Consider the following 16,413-nt stretch of genomic DNA (forward strand, 5'->3'; position numbering starts at 1 on the left):
GCTGTGATCTCATTGTATAGATTTTTATTCCAGAAGGGATCATTATGATCATCAGGTCTGACCTCTTGTATAACTAAGGCCAGAAAATGACACCTAGTAATTCTTGCATCAAGCCCATAACTTGTGGTTGAGATAAGGACATTTCAGCGTGACGGTGTGGGCGAGGTCACATCGCACGGGGAGGCACCGTTGTAAGGGGCAGAGTGGCATCCCCATCCGATACCAGACAAAACCATGCGCAGTTTTGTCCCAGTACCAGATGGAGCACAAACCTCTCAAAAAAAGGGCTGTCTGGTTTAATGATGGAGGAGTGGCTGTTCTAGGTTGAGATAAAACTTTTTTTTTTCCCTGGAAAGACATCCACTCTTGATTTAAAGGCTCAAAGTGATAGAAAATCCACCAGATCTGTGGGAAGTTGTTCCGATGATTAATTACCTTGAGTCTGATTATTAAAAATTAGTACCCTATATCTAACCTGTTATTTGGCTTCAGCTTTCAGCCTTTGGATCTTGTTCTGCCTTTATCTGCTAGACTAAGGAGCCCTCTATTAGAAATCTTCTCCCCGTGTACGTACTTGTAGGCTGTGATTAAGTCACCTCTTAACCTTCTTCTTCATGAGCTAAATAGATTGTGCTTCTTTAGTCTCACTGCAAGGCAGGTTTTCCAGACACTGAACCATTCTTTTTTGCTCGTTTCTGAACCCATTCCAGTTTGTCAACATTATTTTTGAAGTGGAGACCCTAAAAGTATTTTCCAATATTGGTTCCACCAACTACAGAGGTAACACCACCGCCCTACTCCCACTTGATATTCCCCTGCATAAACAGCCTAACATTAGCCCTCTTAGCTACAGCATTGCTCTGGGAGCTCACGTTCAGTTGGATATCCACCATGACCCCAAGTCCTTTTCAGCGTGACTGCTTTCAGGATATAATCCCCTCTCCTCTAAATGTGACCTACATTCTTTTCCCCCCAGATGTATGACCTTGTTTGCTACATTGCGACACATGTTGTTCAAATGAGCCCAGCTTACTAAGCGATCCAGATTGCTCTGTAGAAATGACATGAACTTTTCATTATTTTCCGCTCCACCAATTGAGTGTCATTTGCAAATTTTAATCAGCAAATCTTTAATAAAGCTATTGACAGGCATTGGGACAAACAGATCCCTGTGGGCTAGAAGCTCCACTTCTGGATGATGATTCACCATTTACGGTTACCTTTGAGAGCTATCATTTAGGCAGTTTTGAATGCATTTAATATGTTCTATATTTATATTGAACAGTGATAATGTTTTTAATCGTAATGTTGCGCAGTTCTAAGTTGAATGCATTGCAGAAGTCTACATATGTTATGGCAACACAGTTACTTCAAATTAAGCATGCTGGGCCTGGATTGAAGACCTCCAAGGAAAACCAAGGTGCATTAAGAAGTAGTGTTGTCAGTTCAGCAGGTAGCAATCTTCCCTGAGTCATTAAAGAATCAATATCCTAATTTGGCACTGGATATGCTGTCTTTCAACTGAGATAAAAAATCTGAGGACCTTCCCAACTGCTTGTGATCATTAAATAGCTCATGGCACTTTTTTCCTAAGAGCAGTGGTGTTAGCCATCGGGTCCTGACATCTGCTCATGCCTGGAAGCAGTAGCTGGTCAATGTATTATTTATAAATATTGAAAAAAATGCTCTATATACACATACAGGTAACAGGAAAGAGAGGGAAAGATAAAATACTGCATCTTGCCACTGGAAATAACATACATCTCTGCCAAAGCATTTTCATCCCTCATCCAGTATAAGTGGAGTTAGGGCAAAGTTTCCTTCAACCTGACTCAGGGAGAAAAAGGAGGAGAAGAGAGGAAAAGTGTTTGCTTCAGCTGGCAGGGGAGAATCAGGAACAATCAGTACTTAATTTACCACTTTACATGTAAGTGAACATGAGTGACTTACCTTTACTGTTTATCTTATAAGCAGTAGAGTCCTTCAGTATCCCAGTTGATCCTTGCCTCCTAAATGCAGGGCAAGGCAAGCATTTCTACGTCCTTTTCCTGAGTTTCCACTGCCTCTTCTTTCTATCGCTGGTCGAATGAGCCTCCCTTTAATCTTTTCCCTGCCTGCCTTATACACCTCATCATAAGCTGTTTGTATTTGATACATCTCTTCAATTCCTCCTCTAAGTCCTGCAAAAAAAACAAAAAGCCAAACAAACAAACAAAAACCCTACTAAATGGCATGTTTCCTCAACAAGGCTAGCAGAACAAAAGAAACAAAGTTTCTAGGCCAAGCCATTTTGGTGATGAGCAAGATGAGATGTGCCAATAAAGTCAGGTACATTTTTCAAAAAGTTATCAGTAGGGAAACTTAAAACAGCAACACTACAAGTAATATGTCTTTTCAGAGATTTTCTAATCTTCTGGGGGTGGGGGCTGGAAATGTATCCTGGATTGAGATGCCCCAGGTGAAATTTCAAGGGATTGGTTTTTCCTGAAGGAAGGGAAGTTATCAGAAGGGAAAATTGTAATTTAACTGTAGCGCATATCAACCACCATTCCAAAAATCAATGCATGCCATTACCACTAACCTAGCAGAGCTAAAGTGGGAAATGCTTTACACATTCTTCCTCATCTACAAAACCTGATCATCTAAAAAACAAAAAGGGTGCATGATTATAGCTGCCCCAGGACATCAATAAATTATACAGCCACCTTCATTTGACACCTTCCCTTCACACAGTGTAGGTCCATATAGACACTGTCGCTGGTATGGCAATGTGGGTAGTAAAGCATTTGCAACAATGGTGAGGGTGAGGAAATGACCACTGACTATTATTACAACAACCTTACCATATTACCTAACCACATTACGGAAATGAGCTTCCTTTGAATCCCTAAAGCATGCATGCTTTCATAGGCATTAATATTTGTAGCAAATAAATACTATTATTAAGACGTGGCTACATTACAATTTTACTGAACTATAAGCTGAATTTCCAAACAAACAAACAATGATTCAAGAAACTGCCTAACTTTATTATATTTATACAAATATTGTCTCCACAGTTACACATCACACAGGTAAACAGCACAACGCAAATATACTTTTGCTACTATGCGCCCAAACATACATGTACATTATATATATATACGTGAGGGCCAACTCTCAGCCTTAGCAGCTTTGGCTGTTCATGGAGGAGGTCTGCAAATGCAGGAGAGGAGAGAGATTGAGGCTGCAACAGAGTCAATACCCCTCCAAGCCACCAAGACTCCTCTACAGTCTCAATTTCAGCCACAGGGGCACAATAGTCCCCAGGCAGTATAGCCCAGTTTCCCTATAACAGGGGTAAGAGGTATGTGGTTTAGCAGATGGATCTTCATAATTGTGTCCCTGCCAGTGCTAAGTCATAGGGACCCCTGTGGAGTATAATTAGAAGAGTTTTGAACCATTTAATCAAAATTTAAACTTTTTGCAGGAAAGGAGCGGTTTAGATGACAGTTTCATTGAAAAGGTCCAGGAGGTTATTTCTGGCCAGAGAAAGAGAGTGGTTAGTGGGATGTGGGAAACCCAGGTTCAATTTCCCGTGTCTTCCACATCACAGAGGAGAGTTTGGGTTTTTTTACACAGAAGTAAATGGACAGATCTCAGTTTCATCTCGGTGCAGAATGGAAACAAGTTTTGAAATCATGAAAATCTTTCCTGAATGGGTAAAACATTTCTCACCCAGCTCTAGCTATAATCTCATACTGGGCTGGGGTGTGAAGCCAGGACTCAGACATACGACTTCTGCTTTGTCTCTGGTCCTCTGTGCCTGTGAGGGGCAGAGGGAACTGGATTTGCCTCATTGTGCGCTAATTGGTCCCGATGAAGAGTGCACAGTTTAACTGGCACTATTCAATTCAGCTCATATTTGCCCCAGCCTCCCCCATCCTCATTGCTTAAAGAGTTCAGCCATGACCTGTGTAGGTCATCTGCCGAGAAATGAACGACACACACCTGTCAGCAAAAACAATCAAAATACGGACCAAAAATGTGGGGTTTTTTTACAATAAAGAAACAATTCTATGTAATACAAGCAGATTTAGCTGACATTAAGCTTAAAGCCTTAGAGGTTATTATAAAGCTATATCTCCTGTTGAAAAAGAAAGACAGGAAAGCCAAATTAAACCGGCAGGTTTGGAAATTTAAATTCAGCGACAGTTCAGGTAACACACTATGCTTAGGAAAAAATCCTTAATTCTATTTTAAAGGCTCATTTTCCACAAATGGCTGAGCTGCTTAAGTTAAAGTGAATAAATACCTAATGAGCCATAAAAGTCTGTAAGACCGTATGCCCTCCAGGCACTGGTATCTGGATTCAGCCAATTATAGTTCCATAAGATATGATGAAGACATCAGGTTGTTATTGGAAAATATAAAAGGTTGAAGACACTGCTAATAAGTCACTACAGGATGTGATAAAATTGTTTAAACTGTTGGAAAACTCTCAGTGTGTTTTTGCCAGACATATTTTTACTGATAGTTTTTTTTCTTTTTCTTTTTTTTTTTGAGCACGCGAGAGAGAGAGAGAGAGACAGCTTCTAAATTTCCTTCTCAGAGACCTGAGAGTCACACACCAAAATATTACATTAACACCAATATGTGATTTGTGTCTACATTTCCATGTTTTTAGCACCTACTCTAGGGGTTATGAAATATTAATGGTAGCAATTCCTCAACTGTGCCTCAGAGAGAATGACTGGGAGAGAAGAAAAAAAAAATCAAGAAAATACCAGGAAATGTTTTTAAAATCAAAGACACTGCGTAGATAGAAGGTGGGGAGAAGGGTTATAAACAGTGAAACCTACAGTTTCCTTTGAGCAGAACATATCTTCGTGAAATTCTTCAAGCATTGCTCCTGTGTGTGCACGCTCAGCACTTGCCCAAGTTTAAAAACTCTGCCTTTTCACGATTAGGATTTTTGAATACCTTCTTTTGATCTGTAATTTTATTTAAACAGTGCCGAGTACATCGGATTTGGCCTGGTACAAGTCAAAGAAATAATTAGAAATACAAGCAAAATCTCCCTACGCACTAAGACTCTGATCCTGCAAAAATGTACGTGCCTGCTTAACTTTCATCCTTCATTGCTCACTTTGAACAAGCACCTTCATGCTTTCTCCCAGGCTGCCCCTCAGTTGGGAGGACTGGACTTGCCATGAACATCCGCAAAGCTACGTCATGATTCTTTTTCAAAGCCCTCTTAAAACTCGCCTCTGCTGTGAAATGTACAAAATTACTGACAACAGGCTGCTGGTGTGCTGAGACCACTGCTTAACACGCTGAGCTGTGTTGTCTCATTGTTTCTTTGTGCTTCCCCATCGGTCTGTATCCACCTGTTGTCTCTTGTCCTATACTGAAACTGTAAACTGTCTGGGGCAGGGAGCATCTTTTGGTTCTGAGTTTGTACAGTGCCTAGCACACGGGGTTCTTGTCCATGGCGAGGGATCCAGGTGCTATGGAAATACTAATTAATTAATAATGAGCACTGGGTCATGGGTGCAGTCAGTGGCACTAGTGACAGTGCCTGAAGTTAAGTACATATGTAAATCTTTGTGTGTGGAAGTTGCAACATTGTTGCCAAGAAGGCTAATGGCATTTTGGGCTGTATAAGTAGGGGCATTGCCAGCAGATCGAGGGATGTGATCGTTCCCCTCTATTCGGCATTGGTGAGGCCTCATCTGGAGTACTGTGTCCAGTTTTGGGCCCCACACTACAAGGAGGATGTGGAAAAATTGGAAAGAGTCCAGCGGAGGGCAACAAAAATGACTAGGGGATTGGAGCACATGATTTATAAGGAGAGGCTGAGGGAACTGGGATTATTTAGTCTGCAGAAAAGAAGAATGAGGGGGGGATTTGATAGGTGCTTTCAGCTACCTGAAAGGGGGTTCCAAAGAGGATGGATCTAGACTGTTCTCAGTGGTACCAGATGACAGAACAAGGAGTAATGGTCTCAAGTTGTAGTGGGGGAAGTTTAGGTTGGATATTAGGAAAAACTTTTTCACTAGAAGGGTGGTGAAGCACTGGAATGGGTTATCTGGGAAGGTGGTAGAATCTCCTTCCTTAGACGTTTTTAAGGTCAGGCTTGACAAAGCCCTGGCTGGGATGATTTAGTTGGGGATTGGTCCTGCTTTGAGCAGGGAGGTGGACTAGCTGACCTCCTGAGGTCCCTTCCAACCCTGAGATTCCATGATTCTATGATATGCGGCAGCCTCTTTCAAGCCTCATAACACCCGCAAAGAAAAGTATCTCAACTCCTTTATTATTTGCTCTCTCATAATTTGAAATTTGGAGATGAAAGACAATCTAGGCATGGCCACAACCTAAATGAATACTTTGTCTCACTTTTTAATAGGAGTCATGAGGAGCTTGGGGACAGTGGCAGAGTGGCTAATGGGAACAAGGATATGGAAGTCGAAATTACCATATCCAAGGTGGAAGTCAAACTCAGCTTAATGGGACTAAATCAGGGGCCTGGATACTCTCTATCCAAGAATATTAAAGGAACTGGCATATGAAATTCCAATCCCCAAAACAAAGATTTTTAATTAATCCGTAAACTCAGGGGTCATACACAACGACTGGAGAATTATAGTACCTATATTTAAGAAAGGAAAAAACGTGATCTGGGAAACTACAGGCCTGTTAGTTTGACCTCAATTGTATGAAAAGTTTTAGAACAAATTTGGAAAGAGAAAGTATTTAGTGACCAGGGCCAGCTCCAGGCACCAGCTTAACAAGCAGGTGCTTGGGGCGGCCAAGGGAGAGGGGCGGCACCTGCGGCAATTCAGGGGCAGCAGGTCCCTCACTCCCTCTGGGAGCGAAGGACCTGCCGCTGAACTGCCGCCGCCGATCGCGGCTTTTTTGTTTTGGTTTGGTTTTTTTGCTTGGGGCGGCAGAAATGCTGGAGCCGGCCCTGTTAATGACATAGAGGTAAACAGTAACTGGGATAAAATACAACATGGTTTTACAAAATGTAGATCATACCAAACCAACCTGATCGCTTTCCTTGAGAAGAAAACAGATTTTCTAGACAAAGGAAATGCAGTGCATCTAAACAACATGGATTTCAGTAAGGCATTTGATACAGTACCACATGGGAAATCATTAGCTAAATTGGAGAAGATAGGGTTTAGTACAAGAACCAAAAGATGAGTAATTAAAGGGGAGACTACAATGGATCATACTGAAAGGTGAACTGTCAGGCTGGAGAGAGGTTACTAGTGGAGTTCATCAGGAATTGGTCCTCGGACCAATCTTATTTAACATTTTCATTAATGACAAAAAGTACGAGTGTGGATTTGCGGATGACACAATTTGGGAGGTACTGCCAAAATGGAAGAGGACTGGAATATTGTACAAGGTTATTTGGATGACCTAGAAAATTGGAGTAATAGAAATCAGATGAAATGTAATAGTCCAAAGGGCAAGATCATGCCCTGAGGGATTAACAACAAGAATGTTTGCTATAAGCTGGGGTCATATCAGTTAGAAGCGACAGAGGAGGGAAAAGACTTGGTTATATTGGTTGATCAGAGGATGACTTTGAGTCGCCAATGTGATGCAGCCATGAAAAAGGCTAATGCAATCCTAGGATGCAACAGGAGAAGTATTTTCAGTAGAGATAGGGAAGAGTTATTTCTATTATACAAGCCACTGGTGAGACTTCATCTGGAATACAGTGTGCTGTTCAGTTCTCCCATATTTAAGAAAGATGAATTCCAACTGGAAGGAGGTACACAGAAGGGCGACTAGAGTGATCAGAGGAATGGAGAACTCTCCTTCTGAGAGAAAACTTAAGGAGATAAGCTTGTTTAGCCTAAACAAACAACAGGTGAGGGGAGATACGATTGCTCTCTATAAATACATCAGAGGGATAAACATCAGGGTGAGAGAAGAATTATTTAAGTTAAGGGCCAATATTGGCACAAGAACAAATGGATATAAACTGGCCTTCAATAAGTTTAGACTTGAAACTAGATGAAGTTTTCTAACCATCAGGGGAGTGAAGTTTTGAAATAGCCTTCCAAGGGGAGTAGACGGGGCAAAAAACCTAACTTGCTTCAAGGCTGATCTTGAAATGGAGGGGTTGGTATGATGAGATTGCCTACAATGGCATATGGCCCATCTGTGACTACTATAAACAAATATCTCCAATGGCTGGAGATGGGACCCTAGATGGGGAGAGCTCTGAGTTACTACAGAAAATACTTTTGCAGGTGTCTGGCTGGTGGGAAGCAGCTCTAAGTTGCCTTAGGGCTAGTGTTGGCACATAGAATCAGGGGCCTGATTAGGATTCCCCAAGTCCTCACCACCTCTCTCCTGTGCTAAGCAGAGCTCTGGTGTAAAAAGTATCTGGCCAATACATTTCACATCTGTCTAATTCAGTTCACCACTGCAAGAAGCCTACTCTGTTTTGGCTCAAAGTCAACAAGGGGAAGTTATCTCTCCATAAACCTAGAATTATGGGGCCATATCCTCAACTTGTATAAGTCACCATAACTTAAGTAAAGACAATGAAGTTCAGCCATATTGCCAGCTGAGGAACAGGCCGATGGATCTTAAAAATTAATACCACATTGAAAATCTCTATGCATCAAGTTATTTTTCCTTGTTTTCAAGGTGTAACATAAAGTCTTATTTTATCTTTGCCCACTCATGATTTGCTTATCATTTCTTATTTATTCCTGTAAGAGGTGAATATCTCGGAACTTACTCATGAAATACCAGCCACCAGTACAACAATGGAAACTCCAGCTCATCATTGGAACGTTCTTCTCTTCACAGCAATATTTTCTAGGGCGGTCAAGCCATTAAAAAAATTAATAGCGATTAATCACGTGATTAAAAAAAATTAATCGTGATTAATCACACAATTAATCACGCTGTTAATAATAGAATATCATTTATTTAAATAGTTTGGGATATTTTCTACATTTTCAAATATGTTGATTTCAATTACAACATAGAATACAAAGTGTACAGTGCTCACTTTATATTATTATTTTTATTACAAATATTTGCACTGTAAAAAACAAAAGAAATAGTATTTTTCAAGTCACCTAATATAAGTACTGTAGTGCAATCTCTTTATCATGAAAGTGCAACTTACAAATGTGGATTTTTTTTGTTTGTAAAAAAAATCCACATATATTTAATACATTTCAATTGGTATTCTATTGTATAACAGTGCGATTAAAAGTGTGATTAATTGTGATTAATTTTTTTAATCACGATTAATTTTTTGAGTTAATCACGTGAGTTAACTGCAATTAATCGACAGCCCTAATATTTTCCCATTTACTATATTTTTAATACTATCTGCTGGAATTTCAGAGTTTCACTTCTATAGGTGCAACCCCCAATATATACATGTAATCCAAGAGCTTGCCAGAGTGAGCCTTTGTAAAAAAATCATGCTCTTAATATACATGCTAGGATATTTTGTTACTGATTCAACTTTCCAGATTTTACATTTTGAGGTATCGTGACTGAGTTCCTGACTTCACAATAGTTTTGTTTACAAGGCGGCAATCCTCCCCTTAACGGCAACTCGCAAGTAATGAGTTTGGTGTAGTCACAGAGAGAGGGGGGAAGTGTGGGAACCAGTAGTTGAAGGAACACAATAAATAAATGAAGAATCTGGCAGTTGAAAAATACATTCCAAACTAGAGTGATCACAAATGAGAAAATATAAATAAGCTAAAAGTTGAGGATTTGGAATACATTTAAATTACTTTTTCATGAGCCCTGTTGTTTTGCATATTAAAGATCGCTCAGAGCAGCAAATTAAATAGTCAGGGTACTGTAGATAATGGAGTGTTGATATCTTAATGGCACTTGCATTCATGACTATGCAATGCAATCTCCTTTTTATTAAGGGAGATTTTCTTCTTGTTTCTTGATTATATTTCCCAGTTAGCTATTTTCCTTTTATTTACTGTTACTGTTATATATTGTAAGGATGATGTTAGCTACAGGCCAGGAACATAATTTAAAACCTGCTTTAAACAGCTGTGTGCTTGTTGGCTTGAGACATATGGTTTTATAAGTTCTAAAATGATTACGTGTGCCAAACCATCAGCAAGGCAACAGCAGAAATGTAGATCATATTTAGAAATGTACATTGGTGACGTGTAACTTTTTAGAAGATAATTATGAATATTTTTGCAGTTTAGAAGAGAGATTACTTGTAGCTGAAATCCAGGGAAACCAACTGCAAATAACAACCAACTTTTTAAAGCAACCATTCTTTGTTTACATTGCCAGTGAAACAAGTGGCTTTTAATATCAATACAGTAAAATGCATGTTTAATACTCACCAAGAAAAGAAAGAAAATTGCTCCACAGCTGTGGAAAGAAATGTAGAAATGGAGAGGATTATAAAATATAATAGTGAGTTCATATAAGGTCAATGCTATATATTCTATTTTCATTATAATGCACTGCTGTCAAAGTCTACACTGCCTGAACTGACTGGGGGTGGGGTGAAAGAGGGTATTTTTCAGCTGAGCATGGGAACTACACAAGAAATACAATTGACTAGCCTTATCAAATACTGTGGCCCAGATGAAGCCCTCAAACCCCGGTGTCCAAGGAGTGGCACTATTTTGTTGGGCATTGCTGGATGAAGTACAAAAGTGTTCTAAATTTCAAGTACAATACAGGTTTTAAGAAGTGAACGATCCAGTCTGGAATACCACCTCCAAAATCCTTTGATTTTTTGAGAAATCCACTTCCAAATCTAGACCCATCCTTCATTATTTAGGGGGAGGGATAGCTCAGTGGTTTGAGCACTGGCCTGCTAAACCCAGGGTTGTGAGTTCAATCCTTGAAGGGGCCACTTAGGGATCTGGGGCAAAATCAGTACTTGGTCCTGCTAGTGAAGGCAGGGGGCTGGACTCGATGACCTTTCAAGGTCCCTTCCAGTTCTAGGAGATGGGATATCTCCATTAATTTAATTTATTATGTTTGTCCCTTTGTAGTTTTAAGATAATAATTATAAGAGTGTTTTGCACTTACGTAGCATCCTTCATTTCCGGATCTCATTACTGTATATCCCAGCAGAAATAGAATCCAAGATACACAGCTCCTCCTTCCAACTCTGGCCACTAGATGACTGAATTCAACTGTCTTGACTCTCCCTCTCTCCGAGACTTTTCTGCCTCCCACATCCATACAGCCCTGGAGACGCCACTTTGTCGGATGAGGCATACAAGCCGTTAATCTGCTTCTAGATATAAAAGTGAACCTGCAAGGACATCACAGGGGGAGAAAAAAAGGTCTTGGATTATTTGCAGTATAATCAAGAACAACACCTGCCTTAGAGTTCATTACCTCTGTTGAGCAAGCAGACATATATTTTCAACAACCTGAAGGAGCAGAAAAAACAACAACAACCCTAGAGAACGACTGTGGACATATATTGCTTAGATCTAAACAGACACTGACATGAACTTTTAAACAAATTTTTTCATGTGTGGTATTTACTCTCCATTTTCCCCCCCAAGATCGTTGACCAATCATTTTCTCTAGACTAATTTTGTCCTCAATAACTACAGAGTATTGATTTTTCCTCCACGTTTGACATGGACCAGAAATCAACATAGCCCTTTCCTTAACTTCCAGGCTTGTGTTCACCATCATTGGTGATGCTCACGCACCTCTGGGAACAGGTTTGATTGGACAGTGGTTATGTATGGAAAACTGGTTGTCTTGGTGGCAGCCTGGTGCATTGGCTAGGTCACCAAACTGTGAATGAAGAGATCAGCATTCTACACCCACTGACTCGCCAAGGCTACGAGCGAGGGGTGTGATTCCCTAGTTCCCATACTCATACTCACTGTAGTTTGATGAGAGCTAGTGCAAGCATAAATAGGGAAGCTGCGATAGCATGGGCAGCAACAGCACTGGCATAGCTTAGCCATGCTGATTACAAACACTCCTAAAAACCTATGCAGCTGAGCCAGGCTGCCGCTGTCCGGGCTACAGCGGCTATTTATAGTTGGGTTAGCTCTCATCCAGCTACCACGAATATGTGTATTTGAGCAGGGGAATCACACCCCTAGCTCATAGTGTAGATGTAGCCTAAGGGCTTGTCTACACTTATCAGGGGATCGACATGTGGCGATCCATGCACCGGTGGTCAATTTAGCAGGTCTAGTGAAGACACACTAAATCAACTGCAGATCGCTCTCCCATCGACTCCTGTACTCCACCTGAACGAGAAGCGCAAGGGGGAGTCGACAGGAGAGCATCCCGTCGACATAGCGTAGTGTGGACCCCGCGGTAAGTAGATCTAAGTATGTCGACTTCAGCTACATTATTCACGTAGCTGAAGTTGCATAATTTAGATCAATCTCCTCCCGTAGTGTAGATGAGCCTAAGAAATTCATCCGCATGCACTGAGAGCAAACACTAGGTCTGCCCTCTCTTCCTCCCTCTTCGTATCTCTCTTTTAACTGTCCTCCACTGACAAGCTGAATCACCTTGTTAACTGGTAAATTGCGCAGTCCTTAACTACTTGTCTTCTCAGTTTGACCCATGTGAAGACGCTTGCCAAGTACACAGAGTGGAGACTCAGCCTTAGGCTGCTCACACTTTGTCACACACCGTAACAGAACCTCCACCATGCCCAATTTACGGAGTCCCTTTGGAGAGGAGAACCACACTTTCATGATAGGTTTCAGAGTAGCAGCCGTGTTAGTCTGTATCCGCAAAAAGAACAGGAGTACTTATGGCACCTTAGAGACTAACAAATTTATTAGAGCATAAGCTTTCGTGGGCTACAGCCCACTTCTTCGGATGCATATAGAGTGAAACATATATTGAGGAGATATATATATACACATACAGAGAGCATGAACAGGTGGGAGTTGTCATCACTTTCATGATGAAGAACACATGGATTTTCCAGAGACCAACAGGCAAAGAAAGGGCTTTTGACATAAAAAGGCTGTGTTTAAACTGACTCTGGGCCTTCTTTCTGCTCCAACAAATGGACAGGGCCTTCTGTCTAAGGGAGCCACAACCCTGGCAGCAGGCTTGGAAAGACTTTAGTTTCCTAGGACCCCATAAAACAGATGGGTGACTGTAGGATTAGATAGGTATATAAAGGGTTAAATTAGGTTGACTAAAGAATATATATGCTTTGCAGTTTGTGTAACCTGCAGGCCTTGTTAGCAGTTGCTGGAAAGAATGTGGCTTAACTGGAAAAACTGTAACTGTAAGATAGGAGGAAAAGGCCTTGAAAAAGAGGCCTCAATTCCCAAGGATTGTTCCAATTGGTTTAAGCAAAGAAAGAAATTCTCAAACAGTCATGTAGAGACCAATAGGTAAGGTATAAAAGAGTGAACTGCTGAAGGGTTTATTACTAGTACCTGCCTGACCAAGTTGGAGCCAGACTCTGAGAACCCCAGAGCTAGTCCTCTTGTAAGCACCTGATCCATACTTATAACGGCATGTTGGGTGTGGCAAAATCAATACTCTGCAGTTATTGAGGACAAAATTGGTCTAGAGAAAATTAGGCATTTACGGCATGTTTGGAGCAGCCGTATAAATACCATTTGGCCTTTGAATTTAACAAAAGGAATGTATGGTTAAATTGGTGTTGTGGTGTTGTTCTGTAATAATAATATTAAATAAATAAATTAATTAATAGAGATATCCTATCTCCTAGAACTGGAAGGGACCTTGAAAGGTCATCGAGTCCAGCCCCCTGCCTTCACTAGCAGGACCAAGTACTGATTTTTGCCCCCGATCCCTAAGTGGCCCCCTCAAGGATTGAACTCACAACCCTGGGTTTAGCAGGCCAATGCTCAAACCACTGAGCTATCCCTCCCTCATTAGTAATAATTCCAAGTGACCTCTGGTAACCTTTTAGCATACAAATAGAAACTTTTATTGGTTTGTATGTTTTCTCTCTAATGCTGTTACTTTATGAATGTGCTTGCTTACAGCTTATCTTCACTACAGGGAGATCAACACTGCTGCAATGGATGCAGCAGGGGTCAATTTAGTGAGTCTAGCGAAGACCCGCTAAATTGACAGCAGAGCGCTCTCCAGATGACCCCAGTACTCCACCAGAACAAAAAGAGTAAGGTAAGTCAACCAGAGAACATCTCCCATCAATGCAGCACAGTGAAGACACTGGGGTAAGTAGACCTAAACTACGTCAACTCCAGCTACGTTATTCACGTAGTTGGACTAGTGTAACTTAGGCTGACTTACCCCAGTAGCCCTTAGAAAGAGCTGTGTGTGGTAACTTTTAACTGTTGATAACACACTCTTCATAGCCCTCGGAGAGAGAGAGAGCAAAGTACAGATGCTAGCTGTTAGGCAGACTGGTTTGCTGGGGCTATCACAGTGTAGGGAGCTGTGCAGCTATAAAATCCCAAGTCAGAAAGGAGTGGACAAAGGTTCCTGTCCAGCGACAGGTGATGTCTGGAGACCTGACTGGGCACTACGGGGAGGGAGGGAGGGAGATCTGACATGAGGCAAAGAAGGGTTAAGGCCAAGATTTTCAAAAGTGACCACTGATTTGGGGGGGTTCAGCTTGTGAGACAATGAGCTTGGTTTTTAGAGGTGCTGAGAACCTGCACTTGAAGTTGCACTGATCGCTCCGGCAAACAGTGTTTCAAGTTGGACATCCAAAATCTCAAACCAGTAGCCACTTTTGAAACCTCAGAACTACTTGAAGGTCACATAGCAAGACAGTGGGAGAAACTCAAGACCCAAATCCCATTTCCCAGCTCGTATCATTAGAGAAATTCTGGCTCCTAATATTACAGAAAGGGTTGAAAGGACCCGTAACTGTAAACACAACTTGGTAAGACAAGGAGAAAAAGTAATACACTTCAAATAAGTTAAATATGGCACCAATAACTAAAAACAACAAGAGACAATTTGTTACATACTATGGGCTCTGCAAAATAGTGTTACCTATTACTCCTTATTATTGCACTGGGAAAGAAATGCACACTGAAGGCAGAAAATGAAGTTAGCAATGATTTTTCACTCATGAATCCTTCTCCAGGGATGAGCTATAAAGGGAAAAAATGCAGCCTGGAAAAAAAAGGTAGAAAGCAAGGATTATCTAACTTTATATGTTTACTGAGAGAGACACAGGGTATGTCCACACAGCGTTTGGGACTGAGCAAGAGAGAGCCTCCCCGCTCGGGTCGCCGGACTCGGGTTAGCAGGGCTCACGCTAGCACTCTAAAAATAGCTATATAGACAGTGCTTTGAAGTTGCAGCTCAGGTCCTGAAGCATATGGAGAGGGGTGAGCAGTGTTCAGTCTTTGAAGAAAAACTGTGAAGAAATGTTAGTTTTGTGATGTGGTTTCCTTTACGGGAAGCTGTGACAACACAAGAGAGTTTGCTTTCTGCTTTAAAGACTCTATCTAGAGTCAATTCTTGGGGTACAATAACTGGAAACTGGGCATTGGTGTTCGGGCTGAGTATTGGGGGAGGGGATTGCCTCTGTGCTGTTTTTGACCACCTCTGTTCCAGGATCGGTGTAAATAAAACAATTTACCCTAAGAACATACCCAGACACAATGTCACTGATTTCTCTTCCAATAGAAAACTGATCTGTAAGGCTCTCCACATCTGCTATTGCTCTGCAGAAGGATAATACTATACAAACTCACAATGCCTATCGTATATTATCCAGATAAACATGAATATGGAATGCAGAGGAATGTGAAAAAAAAAGTACATGCATTGAAGTACAATTGGGTGGATATCGGAGAGTGATGAAGAGGTGCAGCTATACTAAGACTAGAGGGAATTTTAGAAGTGTGAATGGGAAAGGAAAAAGTCCAACAGGAAAAGGTTGCAATAAAGGTTAGAGAGATAAAGGGAGTGAGGCAATGTCTTTTACTGGACCAACTTCTTTTGATGAGAGAAACAAGGTTTTGAGCTGGTACAGAACTCTTCTTAAATAGTGCAGAAATGTAACAGAGAAGGTGGGGGGGGGAAAGTGTGTGGGGTGGAGCAATCAAAGGTAAAACTAAATGAAAGGATGCACTTCATAATAGGGCTCATACAGTGTAATCGATTGGAAATGCACAAGGTCAGTAAGTGGAGGAAACGTCGGCGGAAAGAGAAATAAGAACACACAAGGTGCATATGCTGCACATGGGGCAGAAACTTTCAGAGGTGGCAAGAAAGAGTCAGCCTAAAATAAGGTTGCCATTTTGTCTTGGGAGCTGGGGGATGGGTACAGTAAGTGCCAGCTTTTGGGGGGGTGTGTATGCCCCAGTGCCATCAGGAATAATAGGTAGTATTTTTCAGAGACATTGGCATGAATACAGCATATTTCCTCTGGTTTCACACTCAGCGTATTTCAAAGAACTTTACAAGGTGATGAATGGATAT

The sequence above is a fragment of the Terrapene carolina genome, unplaced genomic scaffold, assembly GCF_002925995.2.
Source record: "Terrapene carolina triunguis isolate 2854851 unplaced genomic scaffold, T_m_triunguis-2.0 Scaffold33911, whole genome shotgun sequence".
Taxonomy (NCBI): Eukaryota; Metazoa; Chordata; order Testudines; family Emydidae; genus Terrapene; species Terrapene triunguis.